The sequence below is a fragment of the Ranitomeya imitator genome, chromosome 2 (genome assembly GCF_032444005.1).
Source record: "Ranitomeya imitator isolate aRanImi1 chromosome 2, aRanImi1.pri, whole genome shotgun sequence".
NCBI classification, from domain to species: domain Eukaryota; kingdom Metazoa; phylum Chordata; class Amphibia; order Anura; family Dendrobatidae; genus Ranitomeya; species Ranitomeya imitator.
The window spans coordinates 836,006,003-836,018,083 of record NC_091283.1 but is presented as its reverse complement, the minus strand read 5'-3'; positions in this window follow the sequence as shown (position 1 = coordinate 836,018,083).

Genomic DNA, 12,081 nt, shown 5'->3' with positions numbered 1-12,081 from the left:
GAAGGGTTATGGTCAGGAGGATAATTCCTGGGTTTTTGCCTCTGATGTTCATGCGGCCGATCTAGTTCGTGCCTTTCATTTGGCTCATCCTGGTCGGCCTGGGGGCTCTCGTGAGGGTTCGGTGACCCCTCCTCAAGGGGGGGTATGTTGTGAGTTCTGTTTTTGGGCTCCCTCTGGTGGTTACTGATGGTACTGGGTGACTTGTGTTCTCTGCAGTCTCTGGTGTCCACCTGTTCCATCAGGTTATGGGTGTTTCCTATTTACCTATTTAACCTGGCTTTTTTGTCATTTCCTCGCCGGCTATCAATGTAATCAGCGTGTCTGTTTACCTCTGCTCCCTGCGTCTGTGATCTTCTGGACAAGCTAAGTTTTGATTTTCCGGTTCTATGTTTTGTTTTCATTTTGTCTTAGTCCAGCTTGCAGTTATGTGATTCTTTTCTGCTGGTTGCTCTAGTGGGCTGAAATTACTCCTCATGTTCCATGAGTAGGCACATGAGTTCAAGTAATTTCAGGATGGTTTTTTGAAGGGTTTTTCGCTGACTGCGCAGTTTACTTTTGTATCCTCTGCTATCTAGCTTTAGCGGGCCTCATTTTTGCTGATTCTGTTTTCATCTCTACGTTTGTGATTTCCTCTCATTTCACCGTTATTACATGTGGGGGGCTGCTATTTCTGTGGGGTGTATCTCTGGAGGCAAGTGAGGTCTGTGTTTCTTCTTATAGGGGAAGTTAGTCCTTCGGCTGGAGCGAGACGTCTAGGATCATCGTAGGCACGTTCCCCGGCTACTGTTAGTTGTGTGGTTAAGTTCAGGAGCGCGGTCAGCTCAGTTTCCATCACCCTAGAGCTTGTTTTGTTTTTGAGCTTGTCCTTTTGTGATCCCCTGCCATTGGGATCATGACAGTATAGCCGGCCATAAAAAATAAATTGGTCTTCGTTTTGGCTGAAGTAGGAGGAAATGTAGTCTGAGGATATTTTTTTTTTTTTTTTCCTCCTTCTCTTAATCTTTGAATGGCTCTGACTTCAGCTGTTTATCATGGACGTCCAGAGTTTGGCTTCTAGCCTGAATAATCTTGCTTCTAAGGTTCAAAATATACAAGATTTTGTTGTACATACGCCTATCTCTGAACCTAGAATTCCTGTCCCAGAGTTTTTTTCTGGAGATAGATCTAGTTTTTTGAATTTTAGGAATAATTGCAAGTTGTTTCTTTCCTTGAAATCTCGCTCTTCTGGAGACCCTGCTCAGCAGGTCAAGATTGTTATATCTTTCCTGCGGGGGGATCCTCAGAATTGGGCATTTGCATTGGCACCAGGGGATCCTGCGTTGCTCAATGTGGATGCGTTTTTTCTGGCATTGGGTTTGCTCTATGAGGAACCTAACCTTGAGATTCAGGCTGAAAAAGCTTTATTAGCTCTCTCTCAGGGGCAAGATGAAGCAGAAATATATTGTCAGAAATTTCGGAAATGGTCGGTGCTTACTCAGTGGAATGAGTGCGCTCTGGCTGCAAAATTCAGAGATGGTCTTTCTGAAGCCATTAAAGATGTTATGGTGGGGTTCCCGGCGCCTACAGGTCTGAATGAGTCCATGACTATGGCTATTCAGATTGATCGGCGTTTACGGGAGCGCAAACCTGTGCACCATTTGGCGGTGTCTTTTGAACAGGCACCTGAGATAATGCAATGTGATAGAATTCAGTCCAGAAGTGAACGGCAAAATTATAGGCGGAAAAATGGATTGTGTTTTTATTGTGGTGATTCAGCTCATGTTATATCAGCATGCTCTAAACGCACAAAAAAGGTTGATAAGTCTGTTTACAGTCTAAGTTCATTCTGTCTGTGACGCTGATTCGTTCATTATCATCCATTTCCGTCGATGCCTATGTGGATTCAGGCGCTGCCCTGAGTCTTATGGATTGGTCATTCGCCAAACGCTGTGGGTTTAGTCTAGAACCTCTGGAAGTTCCTATTCCTTTGAAAGGAATTGATTCTACACCTTTGGCTATGAATAAACCTCAGTACTGGACACAAGTGACCATGCGTATGACTCCCGCTCATCAGGAGGTGATTCGCTTTTTGGTACTGTATAATTTACATGATGTCTTAGTGCTTGGTCTGCCATGGTTACAAACTCATAACCCAGTCCTGGACTGGAAAACAATGTCTGTGTTAAGCTGGGGATGTCAGGGGGTTCATGATGATGCATCTCCGATTTCTATCGCTTCATCTACTCCTTCTGAGGTTCCGGTATTTTTGTCTGATTATCGGGAGCTTTTTGAGGAGCCTAAGCTCAGTTCGCTTCCTCCTCACAGGGATTGCGATTGTGCTATAGATTTGATTCCTGGCAGTAAGTTCCCTAAAGGTCGTTTGTTCAATCTGTCAGTGCCAGAGCATGCTGCTATGCGGAATTATATTAAGGAGTCCTTGGAAAAGGGGCATATCCGTCCATCTTCATCCCCTTTGGGAGCAGGTTTCTTTTTTGTGGCTAAGAAAGATGGTTCCTTGAGGCCTTGCATAGATTATCGTCTTTTGAATAAGATTACAGTCAAATATCAGTATCCTTTGCCATTGTTGACTGATTTGTTTGCTCGCATTAAGGGGGCTAAATGGTTCACTAAAATTGATCTTAGGGGTGCGTATAATCTTGTGCGGATAAGGCAGGGTGATGAGTGGAAAACCGCATTTAATACGCCTGAGGGCCATTTCGAGTATTTGGTGATGCCTTTTGGACTTTCTAATGCTCCTTCTGTCTTCCAGTCTTTTATGCATGATATTTTCCGTGAATATCTGGATAAATTTATTATCGTGTATTTGGATGATGTTTTGGTTTTTTCTGATGACTGGGAGACTCATGTTCAGCAGGTCAGGAAGGTGTTTCAGGTCCTGCGGGCCAATTCTTTGTTTGTAAAGGGTTCTAAATGTATCTTTGGAGTCCAGAAGATTTCTTTTTTGGGGTATATTTTTTCCCCTTCCACTATTGAGATGGATCCCGTCAAGGTTCAGGCTATTTGTGACTGGACGCAGCCTAAATCTCTTAAGAGTCTGCAGAAGTTCTTGGGCTTTGCTAATTTTTATCGTCGCTTCATAACTAATTTTTCTAGTGTGGTTAAGCCTTTGACGGATTTGACTAAAAAGGGTGCTGATGTTACTGATTGGTCTCCTATGGCTGTGGAGGCCTTTCAGGAACTTAAGCGCCGGTTTTCTTCCGCTCCTATGTTGCGTCAGCCAGATACGTCGCTTCCTTTTCAGGTTGAGGTTGATGCTTCCGAGATCGGAGCGGGGGCGGTTTTGTCGCAGAGAAGTCCCGATGGCTCAGTGATGAAGCCATGTGCGTTCTTTTCTAGAAAGTTTTCGCCCGCTGAACGAAATTATGATGTTGGTAATCGGGAGCTTTTGGCCATGAAATGGGCATTTGAGGAGTGGCGTCATTGGCTTGAGGGTGCTAGACATCGTGTGGTGGTCTTGACTTATCACAAAAATCTGATGTACCTTGAGTCTGCCAAGCGTCTGAATCCTAGACAGGCTCGTTGGTCACTGTTTTTCTCTCGTTTCAATTTTGTGGTTTCATACCTGCCAGGTTCAAAGAATGTGAAGGCGGATGCTTTGTCTAGGAGTTTTGCCTGACTCCCCTGGAAATTCTGAGCCTACTGGTATCCTTAGGGATGGAGTGATTTTGTTTCAGGCGGATAAACCTGATCGTTGTCCGCCGGAAAGACTGTTTGTTCCGGATAATTGGACCAGTAGAGTCATCTCGGAGGTTCATTCTTCTGTGTTGGCAGGTCATCCTGGAATATTTGGTACTAGAGACTTGGTGGCCAGGTCTTTTTGGTGGCCTTCCTTGTCGAGGGATGTGCGTTCTTTCGTGCAGTCTTGTGGAGTTTGCGCTCGGGCTAAGCCTTGCTGTTCTCGGGCCAGTGGATTGTTGTCTCCTTTGCCTATTCCAAAGAGGCCTTGGACGCACATTTTCATGGACTTTATTTCGGATCTCCCTGTCTCTCAAAAAATGTCCGTCATTTGGGTTGTGTGTGACCGTTTCTCTAAGATGGTTCATCTGGTACCCTTGCCTAAGTTACCTTCCTCCTCTGAGTTGGTCCCTCTGTTTTTTCAAAACGTGGTTCGTTTGCATGGCATTCCGGAGAACATCGTTTCTGACAGGGGATCCCAGTTTGTGTCTAGATTTTGGCGTACGTTTTGTGCTAAGATGGGCATTGATTTGTCCTTTTCGTCTGCATTTCATCCCCAGACGAATGGCCAGACGGAATGAACTAATCAGACTTTAGAAACTTATTTAAGGTGTTTTGTTTCTGCTGATCAGGATGACTGGGTTTCCTTTTTGCCGCTTGCCGAGTTTGCCCTTAATAATCGGGCTAGTTCTGCTACCTTGGTTTCTCCTTTCTTTTGTAATTCGGGGTTTCATCCTCGTTTTTCCTCTGGTCAGGTTGAGCCTTCTGATTGTCTTGGAGTGGACATGGTGGTGGATAGGTTGCATCGGATTTGGAGTCATGTGGTGGACAATTTGAAGTTGTCCCAGGAGAAGGCTCAGCAGTTTGCTAATCGCCGTCGCCGCGTGGGTCCTCGACTTCTTGTTGGGGACTTGGTGTGGTTGTCTTCTCGTTTTGTTCCTATGAAGGTCTCTTCTCCTAAGTTCAAGCCTCGGTTCATCGGTCCCTATAAGATCTTGGAAATTCTTAACCCTGTGTCGTTTCGTTTGGATTTCCCAGCATCGTTTGCTATTCATAATGTGTTCCATCGGTCGTTGTTGCGGAAGTATGAGGTACCTGTCGTTCCTTCTCTTGAGCCTCCTGATCCGGTGCTGGTGGAGGGTGAATTGGAGTATGTTGTGGAGAAGATCTTGGATTCTCGTGTTTCCAGACGGAAACTCCAGTATTTGGTTAAGTGGAAGGGTTATGGTCAGGAGGATAATTCTTGGGTGATTGCCTCTGATGTTCATGCTGCCGATTTGGTCCGTGCTTTTCATAGGGCTCATCCTGGTCGCCCTGGTGGTTCTCGTGAGGGTTCGGTGACCCCTCCTCAAGGGGGGGGGTACTGTTGTGAGTTCTGTTTTTGGGCTCCCTCTGGTGGTTACTGATGGTACTGGGTGACTTGTGTTCTCTGCAGTCTCTGGTGTCCACCTGTTCCATCAGGTTATGGGTGTTTCCTATTTAACCTGGCTTTCTTGTCATTTCCTCGCCGGCTATCAATGTAATCAGCGTGTCTGTTTACCTCTGCTCCCTGCGTCTGTGATCTTCTGGACAAGCTAAGTTTTGATTTTCCGGTTCTATGTTTTGTTTTCATTTTGTCTTAGTCCAGCTTGCAGTTATGTGATTTTTTTCTGCTGGTTGCTCTAGTGGGCTGAAATTACTCCTCATGTTCCATGAGTTGGCACATGAGTTCAAGTAATTTCAGGATGGTTTTTTGAAGGGTTTTTCGCTGACCGCGCAGTTTACTTTTGTATCCTCTGCTATCTAGCTTTAGCGGGCCTCATTTTTGCTGATTCTGTTTTCATCTCTACGTTTGTGATTTCCTCTCATTTCACCGTTATTACATGTGGGGGGCTGCTATTTCTGTGGGGTGTATCTCTGGAGGCAAGTGAGGTCTGTGTTTCTTCTTATAGGGGAAGTTAGTCCTTCGGCTGGAGCGAGACGTCTAGGATCATCGTAGGCACGTTCCCCGGCTACTGTTAGTTGTGTGGTTAAGTTCAGGAGCGCGGTCAGCTCAGTTTCCATCACCCTAGAGCTTGTTTTGTTTTTGAGCTTGTCCTTTTGTGATCCCCTGCCATTGGGATCATGACAGGGGTACTGTTGTGAATTCTGTTTTCGGGCTCCCTCCTGTGGTCATGAATGGTACTTCGGCTGGTTCTGTCCATGGACTTTCTCTGATGCCTGTGGGTGTTTCTGAGTTTCCTTCCACAGGTGACGAGGCTAATTCGTTAGTGGGCTGCTCTATTTAACTCCACTTGGATCCTTGTCCGATGCCAGCTGTCAATGTTGTTGCATTGGTCTAGTTCGCTCCTGGATCTTCCTGGTTACCTGTTTTCTCCAGCTGAAGCTAAGTTTTGCTTTGCTTTTTTCTTGTTTGCTATTTTTTCTGTCCAGCATGCTTATGTGAATTTCCTTGCTTGCTGAAAGCTCTGAAGCGCAGAGGGGCGCCTCCGCTCCGTTAGTCGGTGCGGAAGGTATTTTTCCTTGCACTCTCTGTGTGGCTTTTTTAGGGTTTTGTGCTGACTGCAAAGTGACCTTTCCTATCTTCTGTCTGTTTAGTAAGTCGGGCCTCTCTTTGCTAAATCTATTTCATCTCTGTGTTTGTGATTTCATCTTACTCACAGTCAATATATGTGGGGGGCTGCCTTTTCCTTTGGGGAATTTTCTCTGAGGCAAGATAGGCTTATTTTTCCTATCTCTAGGGCTAGCTAGTTCTGAGGCTGTGACGAGGCGCCTAGGTCATGATAGGAGCGCTCCACGGCTATTTCTAGTGTATGTGATAGGATTAGGGATTGCGGTCAGCAGAGGTTCCACTTCCCAGAGCTTGTCCTGTATTAATGTGCTATCAGGTCTTTTCTGGTGCTCTAACTATCAGGTCCACTATTTGTTCTAAGCACCAGAACATAACATGGGCCATCACTTACAGAATAGAATTGAATGTCAAATAAGGACGAGGTGGGTGAGGGATCGGTGTAGGCCAGCTGTGCTGGGAGCCTTGATACAAGTTGTAACAGCTCAACCTGCTTTGATGCTATGCCACACTCAGGTGGAACAAATATTAGTTTTGTAGATTACTATTGTCAGAAAAATGTAAGGATAGTAGCACAGCTAGTTGACTCAAAGTAAGTGGAGGCCTGTCGGTCTCGGAGGCCTACTGCTACAGGCAACACACATGAAGGAGACCCACATTTCCAAAAATTACAGGCAGACACCAACAAAGTGGTATCAATTTCACCAGAGTAGAAATAGTATAATATGGACCGTCGCCTATTCCACTACAGCCAACCCAGCAGATGGAGATACAACCAGGAACGTAGAGATTTCCAAAAATTTGTGTCAAACACCAAGAAAGTGGCACCAATTTCACCAGAGTAGAAATAGTTAATGGGGACCGACACATCTTCCACTACAGCCAATCCAGCAGATGAAGAAACCCAGTCAGGAGTGTTCACATTTTAAACAATTTATTGCAGACACCACAAAAGTCGAATCAATTTCACCACAGTAGAAATAGTATAAAAGAGATCAACACTTCCTCCACTACAAAAAAAACCAGCAGATGGACAACCAACCAGGAGTGTTCACATTTACAAAAATTAGTGGCAGAAACCTCCAAAGTGGCATCAATTTCATAGTAACATAGTAACATAGTAACATAGTTAGTAAGGCCGAAAAAAGACATTTGTCCATCCAGTTCAGCCTATATTCCATCATAATAAATCCCCAGATCTACGTCCTTCTACAGAACCTAATAATTGTATGATACAATATTGTTCTGCTCCAGGAAGACATCCAGGCCTCTCTTGAACCCCTCGACTGAGTTCGCCATCACCACCTCCTCAGGCAAGCAATTCCAGATTCTCACTGCCCTAACAGTAAAGAATCCTCTTCTATGTTGGTGGAAAAACCTTCTCTCCTCCAGACGCAAAGAATGCCCCCTTGTGCCCGTCACCTTCCTTGGTATAAACAGATCCTCAGCGAGATATTTGTATTGTCCCCTTATATACTTATACATGGTTATTAGATCGCCCCTCAGTCGTCTTTTTTCTAGACTAAATAATCCTAATTTCGCTAATCTATCTGGGTATTGTAGTTCTCCCATCCCCTTTATTAAATTTGTTGCCCTCCTTTGTACTCTCTCTAGTTCCATTATATCCTTCCTGAGCACCGGTGCCCAAAACTGGACACAGTACTCCATGTGCGGTCTAACTAGGGATTTGTACAGAGGCAGTATAATGCTCTCATCATGTGTATCCAGACCTCTTTTAATGCACCCCATGATCCTGTTTGCCTTGGCAGCTGCTGCCTGGCACTGGCTGCTCCAGGTAAGTTTATCATTAACTAGGATCCCCAAGTCCTTCTCCCTGTCAGATTTACCCAGTGGTTTCCCATTTCACTACATCAGAAATATTATAATGGGGAGCGACATCTTTTCCACGACAGCCAACCCAGCAGATAGACACCCAACCAGGAATGCTCACATTTTCAAAAATTTAGTGGCAGACACCTCCAAAGTGGCGCGAATTTCACCAGAGTACAAGTAGTATAAAAAGGACCGACACATCTTCCACTACAAACAACCAAGCAGATGGAGAGAACCAATCAGGTGTGTTCATATTTCCAAAAATTAGCTGCAGACAACACCAAAGTGGTACCAATTTCACCGCAGGAGAAATAGTGTAATGGGGAGAGACATTATTTCCATGACAGCCAACCCAGCAAATGGACTCCCATCCAGGACCGTTCACATTTCAATCAATTATTGGAAGACACCCCCAAATTGGCATCAATTTCACGAGACTAGAAAAAATACATTAGGGACCGACATCTTTTCCACTGCAGTCAACTGAGCAGATGGACACCCAACCAGGAGTGTTGACATTTCCAAAAATTAGTGGCAGACAAAACCAAAGTTGCATCAATTTCCCCACAGTAGAAATAGTATACACATCTTCCACTACCGCCAACCCAGTAGATGGACACTCAACAAAGAAATTTCAAATTTCAAAAAATGAGGGCCTGACACCGAAGTGGCATCAATTTCATGAGACTAGAAATAGTATAATAGTGACCGACACGTATTCCACTACAGCAAACTAAGCAGATTGAGACCATCCCTGACAGTTCACATTTTCACAAACTTGTGTCAACATTTGCTGCAGAAACAGAAGGCGCTGAAGCCACAACAAAGATATCAGAGACAGCAATCATGCAAAATCAATGCAGCACACTTAAAACTTCAACAGCGCCTAGTCTGCACAGTCTGCGATTGAGGTGCATAAGTCCTTGGAGATCCATGACTTGTTCATCTTGATGAAATTAAGGTGGTTAACATTTTCAGGAGACAGCTGGCTGTGCATATCCATCAGAACACCACCAGCAGCGCTGAAGACATGTTCTGAGAGAACACTTACTGCCGGGCATGATAAAACCTCCAAGGTGTGAGAGGCGAGATCAGACCACTCATACATTTTTGCATACCAAAATAACAAAATTTGAAATGGTCCAAACCCTCCCAGATGGTATTAATATTGAGTTCTAAATACTCCTGCACCATCCTCTCCATTCATTCACCACGTGTCAGACTTGGACTCTGTTGTGCTGGTGCATGAGTTGGTGTAAAAAAAAGTGTCAAAGGACTCACTGAAATTGCTTCTGCCTCTTATACCATTGCTGCTGCAGCTGCTGCTAATGTTTTGGCGTTGACAAATTGACGTGCCTGAGGTTAGACATCTAGAGCTGCGATCCACGCTGTGTGCCTCACTGCTGTTTTGGGGAAAACCTCTCTTAAGCTTGTGAAAAAGCATGTTTTGACAATCCGGCATTTGCGGTCACTTTCCAGGACGGGAAGCATTTGGCAAAATTTTGTCTTACAATGTAGATGTAACAAAGTGTCAACCCAGTAGTCAGCATTATTTTGAATCATAACTATAAGGGAATCATGTTGGAGGTAGTGCAGCAAGAAGGCACTCATATGTCAGGCTCTACCATAAGTCCAACCCATGCTGTGTTGGCTTGATAACAACGATGCTTGTTTCCTCCATCCCCTCCCGCCAAACATGAACAACAGAGAGGGGATAGTTATCCTCTTCATCTCCTTACAGTTGTAAGCCCATCGCCTCTTCCTCGTCCATTTGTTCCTTGGCTCTCGCACCTTCATTAACAGTATGCCTGGTATCACCAGCCCCCTTGATTGCAGTAATCCACCCTCCCTTGGCACCCGCCTGTGTGATGACAGTCTGGAACTTTGAGACTATGTTATCCTTTCCGTATCCTTCTCTGCTTCCTCCTCTTTCTCTTGGACCACCACCTCCACCTACAGGCTGTTCAAAATTTGCTCCAGCATGTAGATGTCCAGAATAGTGATGCTGATGATGGCATCGTTGGCAGTAACCATCTTAGTAGTGTTTTTGAAACTGTTCTGAAGGGTACAGAGATCCTTAACCTGTATGCACTCTGTAAATGTGATATGAGCCACATCCATACTGAGTTGGCCCAGGCTATACAACATGACATACTGTGTCAGGGCTAGTTGCTGCTGCCACTGTCACTGCAACATGTGCAGAGTGGAATTCCATCATGTGGGCACATTGCATATCAATCTGTTAACTGGCATGAACAAAGACCTCTGTATCAATGCAAGTCGATGATCTGAGGGGTGCAAATGGTGAAAGTGAGCACGCAGCTTCTGTGCTTTTTGCAGCAGCTCACCCAGGCCAGTATAGTGACGGAGAAAAAGCTGTAACACCAGGTTGAGGACGTCAGCCATGCAAGGCACATGTGTGAGTTTGCTTCGGCGTAGGGCCACCACCAGCTTCGCACCATTATCTGACACGGCCTTCTCTGGATGCAGGTTAAGCGGAGACAGCCATTGCTCAAACACGGCCTGGAGAGCTGAACCCAACTCTTCAGCTGTATGACTGTGATCTACAAGGCATATCTAGATTAACACTGCCTGATTGCTGTAAGCCCTGGCTGCACAGTACAGAGGTGGTGGTGATTTGCTCTGCACTGTTGGAATGCGTATCTTAATAAGGCAGAGGTTGAGGCTGTAGTTTGAATTCCTAGAGGAGGTGGAGGAGGCAGAAGAAGTGTGACATATAGAGGTTTGCCCTTTAAGCCTTTGGGATTCCAAGACTTGAGGAGAAGCACCTTCCCCGCATGCCCCCACAGCCACCAGAGTCACCCAGAGCCCAGTCAGTGAGATGTAACGCCCTTGGCCATGCTTACTCATCCAAGTGTCAGTGGTGAAATGCACCCTGGCAGACATAGATTTAGTAAAGGAATGGGTGATGTTGTTTGCGACATGCTGGCGTAGCACAGACACTGCTTTCTTAGAGAAGTAGTGGTGACTGGGCAACTGGTACTGGGGGTCTGTGACAGCCATCAGCTTTCGGAAACCATCTGTATCTACTACTAGGTGGAAAGGCAGCATTTCCGTGGCCAACAGATTGGAGACGGTGGACTTTAAACTCTTAGCTTTGTCATGTGTAGGAGGAAACAATCTTTTACATGACCTCAACTGCAGGACCGTGGACTGGCTGCAGTGCTGAGAGAAAGCAGAGTACGGTGAACAGGACAAACTGCTGGACCATGAGGGAGGTGCAGGCTGAGATGTCATGGTGAATTGATAAAGTTGTGATGTTCTCGTTTTCTGAGATCGGTCAAAAACAGCAGATCTGTTTTTTTGTGTACTTCATGATGTCGGTAAATTAAAAAATATGTATTTAAGAAAATGTGAGAAATTTGTAAAAAAAAATTTGAAATACTAGCAATTTTCAAACGCTGAACTTGTATGCCCTCAAAATAGATATTCATAAAACACAAAATACCATAGTTAATATTTAACAGTTCCCATATGTCTACTTTACATCAAAAACATGCTTTTATTTTGTTAAAATGCTGAAAAGGTTAAAATTTTAACAGCAATGTTTCCAAAAAAATTTATGGAATTTTTTTTTACAGACCTATTCAGCTGTATGGTAACTTTGAGGAGTATTTCTGTTAGAAACCACCTCAAAGTTATATTATTATAAAAACTGCACCCTCAAGGTATTCAGGAAAACACATTCATTACGTTTGTTAACCCATTAGGTGCTTCACAGGAATTAATGTAACATGGAGTAAAAAAAAAACAAAAAAATGCATTCTTTCAACAAAACTTTACATTGCTTTAGGTTTTTGCATTGTGTGCAAATAAGGGTGCACCTTTCCTTTTCATTGAGCTGGGCACTACGTTAATATAGCTCCCCATGGCTGGGTGTCCATTAGTCAGGGTTAGGATTGCTCGATCCGATCATGTAAAATCGGAATTATACCGATTTTCACTATGATCAGAATTCCGAATCCCGATTCCCATCTTTGAATGTGATCGGAAATCGGAAGTGC